Genomic DNA, 13,550 nt, shown 5'->3' on the forward strand with positions numbered 1-13,550 from the left:
GTTTTCACAGAAAAAAAGAGCTGTAGAGACAACCCGGTACTGTTCTTGATACACGAGCGTAACTTACTGAGGTTCAGGTCCTCCAAAAGGGCCATAGCCCTGTCCTTAATCTTTTACACTTCACAGAGGCGGGAATGAAGTTTTTTGCCAATGCTGCACGGGCCTTGTCTAAGTACGCTTCCTCTGGAACCACCACAAACATCCCTTCCTTATCGGACTGAAGAAGGCACAAATTAGAAGAAGTCAGGTGATCAACAAGCTGCTTAGCTTTCCCCGAATCATGTTGTCTTCCTGGTGCACTCTTGAGGACTTGGATGCATTCCTGCGTGCACCTCAGGCGGACGTTTTCTGGCACCTGACGGCAGATGCCTCTTGCCATGGCCAGCTTCTCTGTGGGGGAAGACGCCGGTTCGTGGCAAAATTTCGGGCCTAGTTGCAAAATCCTTTTAAGGTGCTCCGGTAGTTCCGCACCATCTACACACATGACATTTTCTTGCGATACACATGCTTTCCTTTTTCTTTTCTTCGGCAGTAGTGGGAAAAAAGACGACCACAACAGTTCCGTAGCTTTGTCTGCTTCTCTCTTCCAGTCCTTGTAGTTCCTGTCAATCCTTCTAGGTTCTTCATCATCTTTGGCGCATGCCACGTAAAGGCAGTCTTGAAAGAAACGTGCTTGCCTCCACCACTCTGACCGAATGATGCGATTTACCCTCCGCGCGTGACCAACCGATGGTTGAAGAAAGCCAAACAGGCCCTGCGTTTCCGGTGCAATGGTTCCTTGTTTCAGATGCCATGCTGATACTCTTGCCTTGAAGACACACACCGCTACTATGGACGCCAGACGCGCACAATCAGAGAAAAAGCCCGGAGGCAAGACGTGGCCCGTTGCAAAAGAAACACACTGAAGTAGAGCTCCAAGTCGGGCTAGTTGGTTGACATGCATGGTATAATTTTTTAACTGCGCTAACACACACTGACAAGGACGAGGCAGACAAGACGTGCGCAGACTCGCAACTGAATGTTTAATGGGTGAAAATGACATATATACAGAGAAAAATGAACACATCTGATTGGCAATCCAACCATGGATACGTTGACGTCACACAGTAGCATCTAAAAACGCCATCTCGCAATCAGCTAGTGACACCGAAGGTTCGCTAACACACCCACGTGTAGTTTTTATCTTAAATGCCTCAATGTCTTGTCTGCCTCGTCCTTGTCAGTGTGTGTTAGCGCAGTTAAAAAATTATACCATGCGATTCTTGAAGGTCCCTCAAATCTTCTATAGGCGACCCACCTACAGCAATAAGATTCTTGTGGGTCCCTCAGGACGCTCTATGGGCATTATTCCCACACCAATGAGATTCTTGTAGGTCTCTCAAACCTCCCACAGGCGACCTTCCCACAGAAATATGGTTCCAACATACCCTTCCAACAGCAATACGATTGCGCGTCATATGGCAGAATTATTATAGGTGCTTTATACTGAGGATAACTTTTGGGCTTCTTAAATGCGTTTCACAAACAAACTAGTCGGCACATCACTTAATTTTGTCATATTAGGCCAACAACGACGTGACCGACGACCGCGATCGAGTCGTCGCAGTGTGCGGGCTTCGAACTACCGTATGTTCAGAACGCCGACGAAGCTGCCGATCGACTGCGATAACAACCGTCCAGCGACATCGCGATTTCCACAACGCCTCCGTGTGTATTTATACTTTCTCATGCTCCGAAAATATCGGACCATTCTTCCGAAGTTGGAATGCACAAACTTCAATGAGCCCTTTTTACGTTCAGCGGAGGATACGTACGTATAGCGCAGCCAACGATCGAGTTCGTACGTGCACCCCACCGGCGGATCTGAACTGACAACTGCTTTTATGATTCAGTTTTGGCCACAGCGATTTGAAATCGACCACTTTTCCGGAACTTCGCACAGTGCATATACACAAGAAGCGGGGAAGCGAAGGCTGCCGGTACGTCGCACTTGATCGCCGCAGCGTTTAGCTGAATGAAATGTGGCTATGTAGACGGGTACATTTGTACGCAATGTTATGCTGACACACTCAGCTTTTCAGATGCACTGGCTGTTTTTTATTATACGCCAAACAGTCAGCAAGCGACGGCCATTTGACACAGCAGCCTCGCTCGGCCGAAATGAGTGCGCTCGTGAAAACCGCCTCGATCTGAATGTGCGATTTCGACTCGATGGAGCACTTCTCCGACGCAGATCTCGAGTTATTGTAGAAATCATTGTTTTGATATTTTGTCTCACGTCATCACGCAAGAAACTGGCGTGAACGGCCTTGTTTATTCGCGCATATGCTTGCAGCACAGAACACCCATACAAACTTAGCTTGCAGTTTCCAATTGCCTAACGCTGCTGATGTGAAGCTCCGTTGACAATTTCAGCGGGCGCCAAATGCGCGAGGTAGCCGCGCCATTCCGTGGGCGCACTGCTGGAAACAGTACCGCAGTAATGGTACGTTTGCGGTATCGAATTCAATTACGTTGTTTACATATATTGTACGGTACCTACGACCGAAATGCAAGCAGCGAAGTATGGAAACACTTAATTACGCATAACAACTAGGTATTTTATGAATTGTGTAAGCCTTATCAGTGCATCTAGCAATTATATATATTTGCCTAGAATGTTGAAACAAAGGTGATTTTCGCCAAGCAGTATACTGCTTGAACTGCACCATCAAAAATACGTGAGTCATATAGCATTTGGTTTAAAACCAATATTGTAAGTGAAATATATGCATACACAAATTGACTATCAAGTTGTGTACACATAATAGACATGCATCTATTATACAATCAACATTTTGAAATACAAACCCACTGTTCCTTTAGCCCAAGTATTGCAAGCTTGTCCTCTTTACACACTGCTAAAATGCCTGCCAAAAGAACAGCATACTTTCACTGGAACAGCAGGTTTGGTTGAGATATGTTCAGTAATCAATGTGTGCATGCTCTTCACGAATAAAACTCCCACAACATCTTGAAGTAGCCAATGCAGCATTTACGAGACTCTGTCTTTGTCAGAAATAAATATTGTCAAGCTTGCACAGTGTTCTATATAATTCTATGGAGCAAAACATTGCTTTAAATGCACGCTAAAGTGCACAGATAAACGAAGTTGAAGATTTGCACTTAAGTATATATGAAATAGTGTCACTACTGAAATATGTATAATTAGTTCCAATTACACATGGTCAGCCAACAGCCGTCTAAATTGTCTGAGAAGGAGTACGCCCTTCAGCCTCATAATCAGCCCGCTGTGGTTGCTCAGTGGCTATGGTGTTGGGCTGCTGAGCACGAGGTCGCGGGATTGAATCCCAGCCACGGCGGCTGCATTTCAATGGGGGCGAAATGCGAAAACAACGTGTACTTAGATTTAGGTGCACGTTAAAGAACCTCAGGTGGTCCAAATTTCCGGAGTTCCCCACTACGGCGTGCCTCATAACCAGATCGTGGTTCTGGCACGCAAAACCCCATAATCTCACCTCATAATCAGCCTCTTCCTATTCATCAGTTTTATTGGTGTTAGTCAGTGCTCACACAGTCTTTAGTTTGCCTCATGTCTTCTTGTTACTTTTTTTGAGTGACGTGCAGCCACCATTCAACCCATTTATGTCTACTGCAATAACAAGGCCTTTCTAGGCCATCCCCACATCACCCGTCTTGAACCAGCCAACTCAAGAAAATCATTTGTAGAGTTTGCAGATATTGTATACCTCATGCACCTTACATGTAGCAAACACTGTCAGAAAGACTGGCCATTGTCTTCATGATCGATTAAAAGAACTACACAATAAAGTGTGTGCATGGAGGCAGACTGTCAGCACATTGCAGTACGCCTGTGCCTCCATTTCGTAAAAGAATGCACTATTAAGTACAGACAGGGATCCTAATGTGAGAATTAATAATGCCAAAAATATATTACATTCACGAGATTTGTAATTTCTTGGGCATTGGCGTGATAGTTTGCTGGTGAGGATGTCTCTAGCATATTTTATCAAATAAATTTATATTAGTGCTGCATCCTACATGGCACAAACAACCAACATCCAACCATTAAGACTACTACTGCCGCAGATATCCAGAAAAGCAAGAACAATGATGCAACCGAGACAGGATATCATCTGCGTAAAATCAAAGCAGTGCAAAGACAAGCCAAAGTGTCCGTTTCGCCGAGTGCTTTGCCGACGCTGGACACCCCTTGATGACGTTCAGACTGTTTCAACGAAGATCAAGCAACGACCACAGAATACAAAGTGCCAGCTACTGATGTTCAACGCTGAGCAACATCGTCTAACACCACTACGTGTGCACATCAGAATTTACACTAAGAAAGAAAGCACAACTGCGCATTCGGTAAGACAAGGACAAGGCCCAGACCCTGATGAATACAGACCACAAAGGGAATGTACACAAACCAGTGAACAGCGCCGCCCGTGCGAGGTTTCCTTTACCTTATCTGGCCTGCTGGAACTTCAGGATTGTTCTGATATGGTGTAACTGGACTATCTCTTTGACAAGGACACGGAAATAACCCTTCATGTCGCGGCGGGGAGTATGTAGAAACTTCTTCCTCACTCACCTGCTATCATCGTCATCGTGACTGTTCCATTAAACGCCATGTTTGCTCATCGACCGCTCTTCCTGTGTGGTCCTTCGCGGGTTTCTACAAAAGGCACGTTCAACTTTTGCAGCAGCTCTTCCTGTCTACCCGCCTTTTCTCATTTCAGAGCTAACTGCTGCTTCCCCGCACATTGCACTGCACCAAGTAGATGCCAGTGTGTGTGGCAAGCTCCCTTAGCTATTGCTGTTTGCTCCATAAACAAAAACAGGGAAACCTAAAATGCCACTTAGCTTCCACCACACACTTCCTTAAGCTTACAGAAACATTGGGGCCTCGACTATTTACGAAAGCATCTATTTTGCAGTAATTATTTTCGGTAAAGCACGGAAAGATGAAGATTTCGGGAAATTGGATCGGGAAAAGGCCCATACCCATCGCCCCCCCCCCCCCTGCCTACGGGCCTGCAGTGCATATGTATGTATAGGTTTATCAAAGAGCCAATCCAGGCAGCAGATGCAAACAGTCCAAATTGAAAAGCTTCATCATAATGCCACTGTCAAGCTCTAGGCAGCAGTAGTGTTGTTTAAAACAGCAAGTCAATCAAAACTGCTGAAAAACCAAGCATTTGAACACATTTGTCATTGTCATCCTTTATTCACACACAAAGGCATCTCTAATATGCACCAGAGAGTTTATGATAAAAAAGACACTGGTAGAAACATCAATTTTTACCACAAAGTAGCCACTAATCATGATATATGTATATACATTAAACTTTGGAATCTAAAATTGCCAGCATGACAACACATGTAGGAATCATACAGATATACACCAAGCACAGTCGCAATCAAGTCGATTGCAGAAGACCTCCCTCTGAGACTGATCAGAGAAAATCAAAACAACACACGAACAAGCTTCACAGCCCACTTATTATCACAGCAATGCGGAGGAACATGATTCTTCTGCACTAATTACTTATAAAATATAATAAGCAAGCCATGATGACTGCAACATCACAATTTCCAAAACTCGTTTTCAAGTACTTGACTAAAGAGAGGCAACTCAGTACAGCAGAAATGCAGAAGGGGGAGAACATTTGATAAAAGCAAAAAGTCATCCAACCGAGAGTAGCACGAATCTTCATGCTACTGTCAGGTGGGCGACTTGTCTCATTATCCAAAAGGCATGATGTCCCACTAGGCCATGTTACAGTATGGCGACTGATTTGGTTGGTGATCTATTGTTGCTGAAAAAGTTATAATACTGGTGTGTAGAGTAGAGAAACACACTAAACACTGATCTCAGAACAGCAAATTTTCTTCTGCATCAATCCTTGCACTTCATGCCAGAGTTCAATTAACAATATAAGGATTCAAGTGGATAATTCATTTTTAAAAATATATCTGCTCTTCACAAATAGATTACCCATTTATGTGGTACAAAAAGTTGTTGACATCTGTGATGCACTTTTAGTATACCTATCCTCCTATACAATCTTTGTACAAGTGTCGTTCCAAAAACTTTCTAAATAGCATTTTTTTACTGCTTCTGGCATACTGCACACAGCTAAGTGGCAGATCTAATTAATTTCTATTGAAGCCATAAATCCACAACCCTGTCAAGCGGCACTGGTTTAGGGCAGTTGTCGTGAGAGAGACAGGGGCAGGCACTAGTCACAAGATCACCTGCACCGCCGCGTGCTTTAATGCTTTGCTCTGCATTGCTGGTGGTCCTCCAATCAAATTACATATGCCCACCTGCATATGTAATATGCATGCAGCTATGCAAGCAGTTCACTGCCATCATCAGACTTCACACAAACACGGAGGCAAGCGGCCCGTGTAACCGTCGGCATGAAGAAACGGAACCAGCTGGAATCGAGACAAGAGTACAGCGGGGCATACGACGCCCGTTGACAGTACAGTAAACTTGCCATAATCCAACTTTGTATTCCGTGCTCTCAGTTCATTCAAACAAATTTAACATTTGTGGTCGGCCTGCTGTGTTTTCAATGTATTCCAATCAATTAATTCAAACTGCACCATTCGGTTAAATCTCTTAATTCGTACTTCTTGCTTGCGCATACTAGAAATATCAGCTGCTTTAGTCACTTCTAGCTGAACATTGTGCTCATATGAAATTAAAGCCAACAACCTGTCTGCACTTGTCAAAGCAATAAAAACCACAAGCTGAAAAGCTGTCCTTGCTGGAATACGAGAACTTTTTGTTTTGAAGTTGCATGCTGCAAGAAAGCAGTCACGAATTTGCAGTTTATTTTAAAAATATGATTACATGGATATTTCATTACAGCCATAAGCTGATATCTTGTCCGAAGACATAATCATACCTGCATCTGATAATTCAAACAAAATTCTGGGGCCCCCTCGACTTTGAATTATTGAACATCTACTGTACATATAATCAGTTGTCACTCTGTTGACCCAGAGACGGACGGCCAAATATAAATTTGCCAAGCATCTCAACACGCTTGCTTGCCCAAGCGAAATCCCTAAGGGCGTTCTGTCGGTCTTGCCAAAGGACATATCAGTGGTGTAAATATCCGGCTACTGTGCTCAAAGTCCTCTGTTCAACTCTAGTCGGTGGAAACTTTCCTATGTATTTAATATTAATAATGCAGTAAATTAATTAAACTACAATGTCATGATAACATGTAAAGGAAGAAAGAGAATGTTTATACCAATACACATAAGCAATCATTCCCACGCTAGCTAAAGTGCCTTGCTTGCAACTCCCGTATGCACTAACACTACACTTCTGTCAATTGTAGTTAGTCTATGGTCACTTGTGTTAGCTGGAAGCAGCACATTCTTGTTTAGATTAGCAACCTTTGTTAGTGCTCTTTATTTTTGGCAACTGTATATATTCTGTTTGATAATTAAAAGGTAGTACGATCGGGCTCGTTGACAGGAGCAGTTCGCTATCCGTGTCTTGTCTTTCGCGCCCTTTTCGATGCGGCGCCTTCTTCCAGATACAACATAAATGGCGACGAGGATTAAGGACTACGGCCACCATGTTCAACTGCCACCTGCCCCCATCATTTCTTGCTATTGCAGGGCTCTGCAAGTGTGCCCTGGAGGCAATGGAAGCAAGCGTTTTTCAACTACTTCGAAGCTCCCGAAGAAGCAATGCCAAGCAATACTGCTCAATGCACTTGGCCTGAAGGGGCAGCGGGTGTACTACAGTCTAGTGCCAGACAATGCAGACCAGACATCAAAAAAGACAGCACCGACATTTTTAAAGAGGCACTTGCAGTGCTAGACAAGCATTTCGCTACGACGGTGAACGAATTGATGGAGCGGCACCATTTTTCAAAGCATTGATGATGATGATATTTGGTGTTTTGTGGCGCAAGGGCCAAATGTGGCCAAAGAGCGCCAAGACAATGAATGGTATGTTTGCGATGATCGGTGAGTTCCGATGATAGGATGCTATGTGGCTGTAAAGGGGCCTAAGAACAAATCGCGGTATATGAGCGTAAAACATACATCGAATAGGATTATGGTAGTGACGTGTGGAGTGATCTGTGGGTCGTGAATGTATGAGAAGTGGTCATGGTGTTAAAATTAAGGATATAAAGTAGCACGATGCCTACCGAAGGCCTTTGTGGACAAAGACCATGAGGCATGTGCTTTATTTAATAAGATACTGCAGCACCGGCCTCTGCAGAGAGGCCGTGCTACACGTCACCTGGATAGATAACACGAAAATTGTATATGCCCTTTAAAAACGCGAGAAGTGATTGATATTTAAAAAGAGGTTCATTGCCCAAAAACATAGAAGGATGTAATGGGAGATTTAGCCGTGATGGTAATGGAAAATGTTTTTTCCTCTGAGGCTCCAACTCGGGGCACTGTAAGAGGACATGAAGTACACTGAGTGGCTCGCCACATTCGTCACAGACAGGTGGATCGCCACCGGACAATAAGTATGCGTGTGTACTGTATGTGTGTCCTATCCTGAGTCTGCAAAGTGTAACCTGTGTGTAGCGTGTTTTCGATTCTGACGGCCAATGAGCGAGATGAGGCTTGATAGTATGTAGTTTGTTGTTCGTTTCTCTGTCCCACAGACGTTGCCAGTAGGCTCTGACCTTTTTCTTGATAAATGGCTTTAGGTCCATTACAGGGACGGCTATGGGCGAAGTGGCAGCGTCTGTATGAGCAGATGTGGCTAGCTTGTCGGCCAACTCATTCCCTTTGATCTCGCGGTGCCCTGGCACCCAGCACAGCACAATTTGTTGCTTAGATGCATACGCGGTGCAAATTATGGAATAAAGAGCTATAATGACGGGGTTTCTGTGCCTACTGAGAGTTTTTAAACATTTCAACACGGATAAAGAGTCAGTAAAGATGATTGCCTTGGGTATGTCTAACCGTTTGATGTGTTTAACCGCCGCCAGGATGGCGTAGGCCTCCGCTGTAAAGATGGTTGTGTTTGGGTATAGAACTCCGGCAGCCCAAAAGGATGGACCGACCGCCGCGTAAGACACGCCAGTGTGTGACTTTGAGGCGTCAGTAAAATATTCCGGACAAGAGTATTTGTGCTGCAATTCGAGGAAGTGCATACGGATATGTGCGACCGGCGCATACTTTGTAACATCAACGAAGGACAGATCACAGTCAATCAGCTGCCACTGCCATGGCGGCAGCTGTACAGGAGAGGACATGACATCGTGTTCGTGGAGCGACACATCCATCTCTTCGGCAAGACTTCTTACTCGCAGTGCGTAGGGCTTTCTTACGCTAGGGCGGTTCTGAAAGGTTTGGGCACTGGACAGGTCATTTATAGTTGTGTAGGTAGGGTGAGTTTTGCTTGAGTTTACTTTCAGGAAATACATAAAGGACAAGTACGTTCTCTGCAGATGGAGTGACCATTCATTTGATTTGCATATAGGCTTTCTACGGGGCTTGTTCTGAATGCACCCGTAGAGAGGCGGATGCCCAGATGGTGGACAGGGTCCAACATCTTCAAGGAGCTCGGAGTCGCGGAGTGGTATATATTTTTCAAAGCATTGACAACATCTGGGGGAGTCCATCGAGGCTTACTCCATTGCCTTACGTGAGCTCGCCGCATGCTGCGACTTCGGCGACTGAACTGAAGAGGCGGTGCGTGACCAGCTTTTGGAAGGAGCAGCATCGAAGCAGATACGTGAGCACCTTTTGTTTGAAGGCTCCGTTTTGACGCTCAGTGTGGAGTAGTTGAAATAGGCAGAAGCATAGAGCTGACGCAGGGTGCAATGAAAAAGTTCAGACCTGATACAATGGTGCACCAGGTCACTGCTAAGCCGGCAAGTGAGTCTTCAAGTGCGTGTTATCACTGTGGCTTGAATGCACATCGCGCCAATGCACCGGACTGTCCTGCCAAGAATGCAAGGTGCCGAGAATGCAAGAAGATAGGTCATTTTGCTTCAGTGTGCCAGTCAAAAAGCAAGTACAATCGTCAAGATGACGGCGGAAAAATGGAATTGTCAGAAGCAACAAATGCGGTTACCGTTCTGACACCGAGCACCGACGAAACACCAGGAAAGCGAATTCATGTAGACGTCGGTATTAACGATTTAAGCCTGCGTTTTATCGTGGACACCGGCTCTTCTGTCTCGCTTCTCAACGACAAAATTTTTTGGAAGCACTTGGCTGGTTGCTCGCTCACCATTGCTAACATAAGGCTATTGGACTACTCACGTAAGCAAATTCAAGTGAGAGGTTGCTTCCTTGCGGAGATCGTCAACAAACAGACACGCACATGTGTTTTATGTGGCAAAATGCAGAACATTGCTTTTGGGACTTAATGCCATACCTTGCCTTCAACTTCGAATTCAAGGCAACACACTCAGCTGTCTTCAGATCAATGTGCAATCACCAACACTGCTGCCAGCAAGACTGCATGACAAGTTTTTCACATCTCTTCCCCAGGGAAGTAGGCCTGGCCAAAGGTTTTTAGCATCAAATAAAGATTTGCCCGTCGAGCAAACCTGTCATTGCAAAACAATGTAGGCTGCCGTTTGTGTTACAAAACACGGTGTCGAAGGATTTGAAGCACCTGGAACAGTGCGGCATCATTGAACGCATGGACGCTGCCGAGTGGATATCCCCCTTGGTGTTGTGCAAAAAAGAAATGGTACAATAGGCCAATGTGTTGATCTATGAGAAGTCAACAAAGCAATTAGTGTAGATGGTTTTCCACTCCCGCACACAAAAGCTTTTGCACCAGTTGGCAGGAGCAACAAGATTTTCGAAGCTGGATTTGAAAGAGGCGTATCACCAGCTGGAGCTGAGAATGGAAAGTAGTCAGTTCACACATTTCATCACACATGATGGTCTCTTCAGATTCAAACGGGTTTGCTTTGGACTCGCCTCAGTGCCAGCAGCCTTCCTGAAGATGATGTGTGCTATTTTGCAGGGATGCAGAGTTCTTTGTTACATTGACGACATCATTGTGTGGGGAAGCACAGTCAGTGAGCATGACAAGAATTCAGAAAAGGTTCTGCAGCGCCTCCCCAAGGCCGGGCTGAAGCTAAATGACAAGTGTGTGTGTGCCATCGACCAGCTTACTTTTCTAGGGCATGTAGTGAGCAAGCAGAGGCTTACTTCTATTCATTCGAAGGTAGAAGCCATTGAATGCGCAACCGAATGCGAAGCTATCGAATGTGCCAGAGGACCTGACCAGCACTTCGCTCATTCCTGGGACTCGCAGGGTATTACTATCGTTTTGTGCCACATTCAACAAGCAACGAGTCTGAAGTTTATCGTCACGCAGGCCACTCGCTCCCGCATTGGTGTTAAGTCTCCTAACGGCTGCACATCTACAGTTCCAGCTGCAAGAGGCGTAACAAATGTGAAACATTCAATACAGCGTTTAGGGGATCGATTTTACCTGTGAAATCAACCACTGCGTGACCATGCTGACCACCTTCTCTGTATCTCACACTAATTGTAACAGTAAGTGCGGTAGCTTTCATTCAGCAGTCACATTCCCCTAGCCTTAAAAGCACATTTACAGAACACGCATGACTCGCCAGTGAACTTGGTGGCTGCGAGGCAGTGCCAACTGCTTGTACATCACACAAATTGTAACAACAAAAAGCAGTAGCTTTCATTCACAAATATCTCCCTAGGCTTAACAGCATGTTTACAGAACACGCATGACTCGCCATTGAACTTGGTGGCTGTGAGGCCGTGCCAACTGCCTGTACTTCACACAAATTGAAACAACAAAAAGCAGTAGCTTTCATTCACAAATATCTCCCCAGGCTTAAAAACATCTTTACAGAACACGCATGACTCGCCAGTGAACTTGGTGGCTGCGAGGCCGTGCCAACTGCCTGTACATCACACAAATTGTAACAAAAAAGCAGTAGCATTCATTCACAAATATCTCCCTAGGCTTAAAAGCATGTTTACAGAACACGCACGACTCGCCAGTGAACTTGGTGGCTACGCAACCATAACCACCACCTTCTATGTATATGCACTATATTTGTAACAGCGAAGTGCGGAAACTTCCAGTCACTCACTATGGTGAAAAGGGACACTAAACAGAAAGATGATTTCTTATGTATTAGCAAATTACATTCCTACAATACCACTCTTACTGTGAGAAGACGCTTGGTAAGCCAAAAAAGCTGCAAAAACAAGAGATAGGTGTCAAGGCTGCCCTGAAGTTTCTGCACCAGCACACTGTGATGTCATGAATTTTGACGGCATCTGCTGGGACCTAGTTAATTCTGTATCGGTAAGAATTAACTACATTATGTTCTATAGGAGCGAGAGACTGAATATGGAAAGCTTGGGAAACTTTTATTGAGCCAACACAGCCCAAGTAAAAAAAAAGTTTTTAAATTCGCAATGCCACGCTTATGTACCAGAGTTGGGGTTTCAGCATGAAATTCAAAAAGTAGAACTTAGACCTTCGCTTCCTGTTAACAAACTTATCGAAAAATTTATAACAGAGGTTCCGAAGAATTCTTTATCTGTCTAAGCTGATTTCATGTTTCATTTTAGTGTCCCTTTCAAGGAATGTTTACAGAACATGCATGGCCTGCCAGTGAATTTGGCTGCTGCATGGCCAAGTGGCTACTAATTTTTTTCCAGCCTATTAGGCAACTCGCACAAGTATGACTTATTACACACACTAAAAAAGACACATTGCAAAGACACTTCATCACAACAATACAAGAAATTATTCACAGAAGTAGGTGGAAGCTGGCACTCTAATATGTGCAACACATCAAATGCACATGGTGTGGTGATCAACTGCTGACAATGAAAGTACATAATGCCTACCTTCGCATTAATCCCTAGAACAAAGCAGTACATTCCATCAGACATTTTAACATAGCAAGAGCAAGTTTTGCTTGGCACACAATACTCTGAACTATGAATAATCATGGTGCCAACCTGGGCTCTCAAATACTTGGACACTTCTGGAACGTTACCAAATCTAGAAACAAAAAGCCCTTTTAGAACCTCTGGCATATCAAGAACTGGCTGTGCCTGTCCAAGAACACATGTCTGAGAGCATCTCCTATAGCTATGTTCTAGCTCTTTTTTGGCAGACAAAAAACTGGGTGAAAGCTCCATATGCATTGAAACTGTTCTCAAGGTTTGGTGCATGATGCACCGTTCAGCAATCTGTGCAGGCACATATTTAGCAGCTGTCACAAGCTGCAGTGCCTTGCCAATTCCATCTTCGAATGGAAATGTTGATGTAGCCCACAAGGGGCCAAACATTCGTGTTGACCTTGTGAGGTACAATAATTGATGCACATTAAAAGTCATTGCATTCTGCCCATAAAGCTTGGCCATCTGCTGAACAAATGTTAAGAGAGACTTCTCAGCAGCACAAATTTCACTTTCCAGAACAACATCCTTCAATAAAAGAAACACGGCCTTTGCAAAATGTGTGAAATGTGTCAGATAAGGTCGTGGCAATATGT

Source organism: Dermacentor silvarum, chromosome 9 (assembly GCF_013339745.2).
Source record: "Dermacentor silvarum isolate Dsil-2018 chromosome 9, BIME_Dsil_1.4, whole genome shotgun sequence".
NCBI lineage: Eukaryota > Metazoa > Arthropoda > Arachnida > Ixodida > Ixodidae > Dermacentor > Dermacentor silvarum.